Source organism: Stigmatopora nigra, chromosome 8 (assembly GCF_051989575.1).
Source record: "Stigmatopora nigra isolate UIUO_SnigA chromosome 8, RoL_Snig_1.1, whole genome shotgun sequence".
Lineage (NCBI taxonomy): Eukaryota > Metazoa > Chordata > Actinopteri > Syngnathiformes > Syngnathidae > Stigmatopora > Stigmatopora nigra.
In genome coordinates, this window is record NC_135515.1 from 5,835,331 (window position 1) to 5,841,330 (window position 6,000).

The 6,000-nt window shown below is 35.6% G+C and overlaps 1 long non-coding RNA gene across 2 annotated transcripts; it reads right to left on the reverse strand.

Moving 5' to 3' along the window:
- Positions 1 to 1,209: 1,209 nt before the first annotated feature.
- Positions 1,210 to 3,126, reverse strand: LOC144200610 (uncharacterized). 2 transcript variants are annotated; one of them, XR_013327154.1, is made up of 7 exons: positions 2,729 to 3,126; positions 2,616 to 2,664; positions 2,437 to 2,536; positions 1,822 to 1,887; positions 1,467 to 1,734; positions 1,374 to 1,404; positions 1,210 to 1,296 (listed from the first exon to the last, which is right to left on the reverse strand). It is a non-coding gene; the product is annotated as an uncharacterized LOC144200610 (long non-coding RNA). The 2 variants fall into 2 exon arrangements; XR_013327153.1 differs by having other exon boundaries at positions 2,616 to 2,680; positions 2,757 to 3,110.
- Positions 3,127 to 6,000: the final 2,874 nt, after the last annotated feature.

Genomic DNA, 6,000 nt, shown 5'->3' on the forward strand with positions numbered 1-6,000 from the left:
ACAGGGCCAAATCAAGGTAAAACTAGTTCCCATTAAAAAAAAAAAAAAAAAACACCCAAGCCTATTTATTGCATCTCTAATCTCTATATATAACTTTTGCATGTTTTCCCTGTTTAGCAGCAGCACGAAGCTCATTCCGTGTGCCCAGAACATTCACAGGATAGAATACTGGGCCAGATCAAGGTAAAACTAGTTCCCATTAAAAAAAAAAACACCCAAGCCTATCTATTGCATCTCTATATATAACTTTTGCATGTTTTCCCTGTTTAGCAGCAGCAGCAGCATGAAGCTCATTCCGTGTGCCCAGAACATTCACAGGAGAGAAGACTGGGCCAGATCAAGGTAAAACTACTTCCCATAAAAAACACCTTAAAGCTTATCTCTTCTATATGTGATAACTTTTTTTTTCCCCTCATGCATCAGATCTTCCCTGCAAGTTGCGGTGTCTCTAATATCTGCACTTTGGAGAATGCTGGCAGGTGAATATATTTGTTTATTGTAAAATATCTAAGTATTCATCCAATCTATTTTGTGAATTATTTCACTGAGTGGTTGCTTCTCGCCCTCTTCTATAGGTCCAGTTCTCTGGCTCATGTTGGCAAAGTGAAGCATCAGACTTTTAAGTTAAGTAAATTTCAGAAAAGTGATTTGATGTAATCCAACATGGGGGCAGGATTTAATTCTAAGTCTTTCTTGTCTTGTAAGAAAAGACTGCTAAATCCTGCCCAACATTTTCTAGAGACTTGACGGCAACTCTTTACGAGTCAAGTCTTTTTTTTTTTTTATTTCAAAAAAATACTTCTGTAAAATATGGTATGTTTTAATAAAAAAAAAATACTTGTGAAAGTATATGCTTTCTTGGTTCTTTTTAAAATGTGGAAAATTTTGGTTAAGTGTTTATTCCCTTTTTTTTTTGATCAAAAAATACTTCTATACAATATAGGGGTTTTTTTTTAAATAAAATTTTCTACTTTTAATGTTGGAAAATTCACCTAAGTGTTTAACCTGGTTTTTTAAATTCAGATTTTATTTTTGACAAATTTACCTAAGTGTTTAATCCCTGTTTTTATTATCTTGTCTGCAGATTTCCAGAGGGGGAAAAGAAGTCTAACCAGCTTTCAATGTGATGTCAATTTCTTGTGTTCCAATAAAATCTTTTAACCTGTCATGATATTTGTTTTCTTTTACAAGAAAAATGAATAAGACATGTTTGCATTTCAAGAAATTTTATTTTTCCCACAAAATAACTTTTGAGTGTTGCATTCATCCAATGAAAAGTTCTTCTTGGGTGGTATTCTGGGGAAGAAAAAAAAAGTCAAGTTATAATACAACAAAAAAAATTAATAAGTATTTTGTATCAAAAAGATACTTACCATTTGTAAGTCAGCAAACTTCACCCCAACACTAAAAAAAAGACAAACATTGAAGGCAAAATAGGAATAAATAAATGAAAATTTTAAACATACCCTTCTTTGACTACCACACAGACTCAGAAATAAGAGTCTATAACAGGGATCTCCAATTTTAGTCCAAAAGTCCCTATCCAGTCTATTTTCCATGTCTTCCAACAAACCAAAATCAAATGATTGCAATCAAGCTCCTAGATAGCTTGCTGATCATTTGATTCAGATATGGAAAACATACTGGACAGGGGCCTTCGAGGACCAGAGTTGGAGACCAGTGAGGGGATGTTGGTGTCCAAGACTGCCATTCACCATGTTGATTGGACAGACCCTGAAGAGAGGCAAGATAACAAGAGTAGATTTAGTACACATGACATGAAAATAAGAAGTAAAATAACCTGAAACCCTTGGGTCCTACCTCATCTACAACTCGTGCCTTGACTTTTGATCTTCGTCAGCATCCACCGTCTCCGTGGCTTTAAACCTTCACAAAAAAAACAGCATGATTATGTCATTGGTTATTAAATCATTTAATGCACAAAAGACCCACATTCATTTGCCATGTTATTTTTTTCCTGTAAGTGTTTCAGTCAATCATTTCAAATCTATTAATTTTTAAAAATAAATGTGCTTTGGCACAATTGTTTCTGTATTTCCCTCAAACACTGAGGAAAAATTGTTATTTTACCATGTTTAAATGAGTCAAAAATGACTATTGTTGAATGAATGTCTCACTTGGGCTTTGTCAAAACTAAAAATTCAAAGGTCCAAGCCCAGTGTAAAGGTATATTCATTCTACAAGTGTACCATTTGTTCCTTACATCTCCACTGATGGCACTTGTGTGGGCGAGTTAACCAAACGGGTAGCTTGCTATTTAAAATCAAAACCAAACCAGTTAGTGTTTTCATTCGAAATGTAAACGTATCATAATAAATAAAAGGCTAATTGAGCAAAGCCTTGAATACTGAGCGCTGGTGTCTAATGATTAAACGGACAGAGACAATAGAAACTAGTAATTAAAAAACGACTCACTTTGCTGACAACAGCTCGTTGTGGCGTCGACAAGCAGCTCCTTTTTGGTCGTTTTGCCCTCATCCTTGAGGTTTTCCAGCAATCTGTGCACGTTGAGGAACTGAAACAGACAAGGGAATGATTTCTTATTAAACGTAAAGAATTATAGATAACACAATGTAGCCGATTTGTTTGTAAACCTTTTTCTGTCTCCAACCACGAGGTGCTACAGCACGCCGACGAGGCACGCTCTCGTCAAAAAGCACTGTTAAAATGGGAACTAGGTCTTAAAAATCAACATATGCCAACAAGCCAAACGCGCTGCATTATCTTGTAAGCACTTTAACAGGTCTTTCTTCGGTAAACCGTCACTTCTGAGCTTCTCTGCAGTCTACTGGCGCACTAGCTCCAGCCTCATCCGCCATTTTTAAAGATGGTGGCATTTTGAACTATGACCTCAGTCATGCGCACCAAAAAATAGCCTGGGTAGCTCTGAAGCCAATCATAGTTTGTGAAAGCAATGACGTTCTTAATCGAAGTCCGATTGGTTAAAGCAGTGGTGTCAAACCTACGGTCCGCGGGCTGGATCCGGCCCGTCTGGTGGTTTGGTACGGCCCGGGAAGAAAGCTGCATTGTATATAAAAAAAGAATTTTCTTTAAAATGTGTAGTACTTGTATTGTCCACCAGGGGACGCAGTGTTTTAGTACGTGCAGAAAACATGAATTGACATTTATTTATGTTCTTATGTTATTCTCTTGTTCATAATATATTGTTCATAATGTAAAAGGAAAATTCTGTTAATAAACATTTTGATAATTTACTCACTCTTTGCACTAATTATTAGTAACTAATACAAAGGAAAAAAGTGGGCTTATTGTTAGTTCTATGTAGTTTTGCATAGTGGAAGTAAATAAACATGCAAATTAATGAGTTGATAAACATGGTTACTCATAAAAATAAGAATACTAAAGAGTAAATGAACTTAAGACTGACTTATCTTACTTTGTTGACATGGAGCTGTCATCTATGGCAATTAAAAAATACAAATGAGTATTTATATGTGCATTTGATACCCTAAATCTTACATACTCAAGATGCCTGGCCCCAAAATAAATCTGCTTATCTGTCATCTAATCACGATACCGCAATGATCACCAAGTATAGAGATATTGAAATAATAATTGAAGACTATGTATTTTTTGATGATTCACAGGCAACCTTGATCCTAAGGCCTGGAGAATATTGCCAACAAACAGCCATCAATTTAAATTATGGATCATACTTTATGAAGCACAAGATGAATGCATCTTGAATGATTGTAACAAATTAATGTTGAGGGTGAACTCTGACCTTTAGTGAGCTCATTACCATTAAGGTCAATCAACATCAAAAAGTAATTAGCCAAGAAGCTATGTACCTACACGTTTGAATCAAAATGCCAGTGGGTTTTGGAGCAATGTGTAAAAAAAAAAAAAAAAAGGTATTTGCACTCATTATATTCAATAAGAAAAATGATGAATGCAATGTGAAAGGATTTAAAGCTAATGCGGTGAATATGCACATAATATATATATTTAAAAAAAGCATTGCATAGGAATTAAGAATACACATCAAATATAAATTGTGAGATTCAAGGCACTGATTCCCTCACATAAACAGTGTGCACACAATCTAATGGTATCCTCTGACATTCAAATGAGGAGCTTCAAAGGGTTTAGCTCAAAATACTTCTGTTTCTGATACCTTAAACAACTCCCCCGAGGATGGAAATGCTGAGTACACAAACTCACATATTCATGCATGCACGCAGACTTGCTTGAACACCTCGCACCTCAGCAAAAACACACTGATTGGTCCCAGTGCAGAGACATTGAAACTGGGAATCTATTTCCTCCTTGGAGATTATGCATAATGGCACATTTATTATACTTTTCCCAAAGTGGTTTTGTTGTAAGATTCGTTTTCATATTGCAGGTGTCCTATAATAAGATCAAGTCTTGACTTTATGTCACCAAGCATTATAGCCAGACCTGTTCGGACATATAAAAAAACATTTTGTATAAAATAGAGTTGGGAATCTTTGACATGAGTTTGATTAGTTTGGGATTCAGATACGAGAAAAATGACACTGACATAAATTAAGGAGGACCTGAATTTCATTTTTTAAGCCATCAGATATTTTAGTAATATTTGGTTGGTCACAAAAGTGCAAATTTGCATCTTAAATTTTAACTTACTGTATTGGAAGGGAGGAGGTTGATAAATGTGAACAATTTTGTTCCAAATATCATATATATTTTTAATCTTGACAAGTTAAAAATGCAACATTTCAAGCTGATTATGTAGTTTTTCCAAGGAAAACAAGTTTTATAAATGTGGTAATGATGTATTTTTCCAATATCAAGAAGTATGTGTGGTATATTATTTTCCCACGAGTGTGCAATTTCAATGGCAAGTCAAGTATGCTGCCACAATGATCGGGATTCAAGATAAACATTGAATAAATTATGCATAACATGGAGCAGTACATGGCAAAGATTTTATTTTGGAGTTGCCTTAAAACTGCTGTCTATTACATATTAGCCCTGCATTTAAAATAAAAACAATTTGAATCCCCTAGTAACTGATGCACAACTTCAATATCAATGTATTTCTAGGTTCCCGGTCAGTTTTGTGTTGATACACTCATTTTTTTTAATCCAACGAGTGTGTATTGGTCAAATAGCTTTTTTATTTTGTTGTCATATCTGTAATATCAGCCCGTGTACGAGTGAACAAGTCAGAACATTTCCGAGTTTGTAACTGCTCTCTGTTCAAAGGGTGACAATAGGTAGCTTCAGCTCAATTTCATACATGCTTTACCCTAGAGCAAAGCTATCGGGGTTGAAGCCAGATGCTGACACCTCCCCGGCAGCACTCACTCACCTTCTTCGACTTCACACAGTATCTCACACAATCCAACACAAAGACTCACCTCTGATCACGTCTGAAAGGCAAGGAGTTGCTGGAAAAGAGGATTAAAGCACCCACCAGGCCAATGTTTGCACATCCACAGCAGAGAACACACCTGCATCAATGTGAGAAAAGCAATTTCAGGACAGGCACCATGCCTCCCGATGCTTGCTTGCATTGCCACTTTTGGCTGCTCAGAAATTCGTGCAGATGAGAAGTTGAAATAACCTTCTACATACAACCCAGCTTGAGCTAGACAAATAAAGGTATACTCACATTAGCTTTCAAACAAGCTGAGGTGGTGATGTCATATTAATGCCGGAGCTTCCGCTTTGTTGACCTTGGATCTTTTGAGGAGCTGCTAGTTAAACAAATGGTGAGGACCAAAAAAATACATGTCTTGACCTCAGCATTATCCAGGTCTACAACAAAGACTGAATATTTTGTACCACTCTTCTAAAAAGTGGAAATTATCCATTTGGCATAAACATTACAGTGTCACATTCCCACTAAACTCCTGTAAAAAAATGCATATATATTAATATATTATATTATAATATATTTTCTTAGGATGCAGTATTTGGTGGAGATTATGTCCAAAGATTGAAAATATTTCCATATTTTTTAAAAAG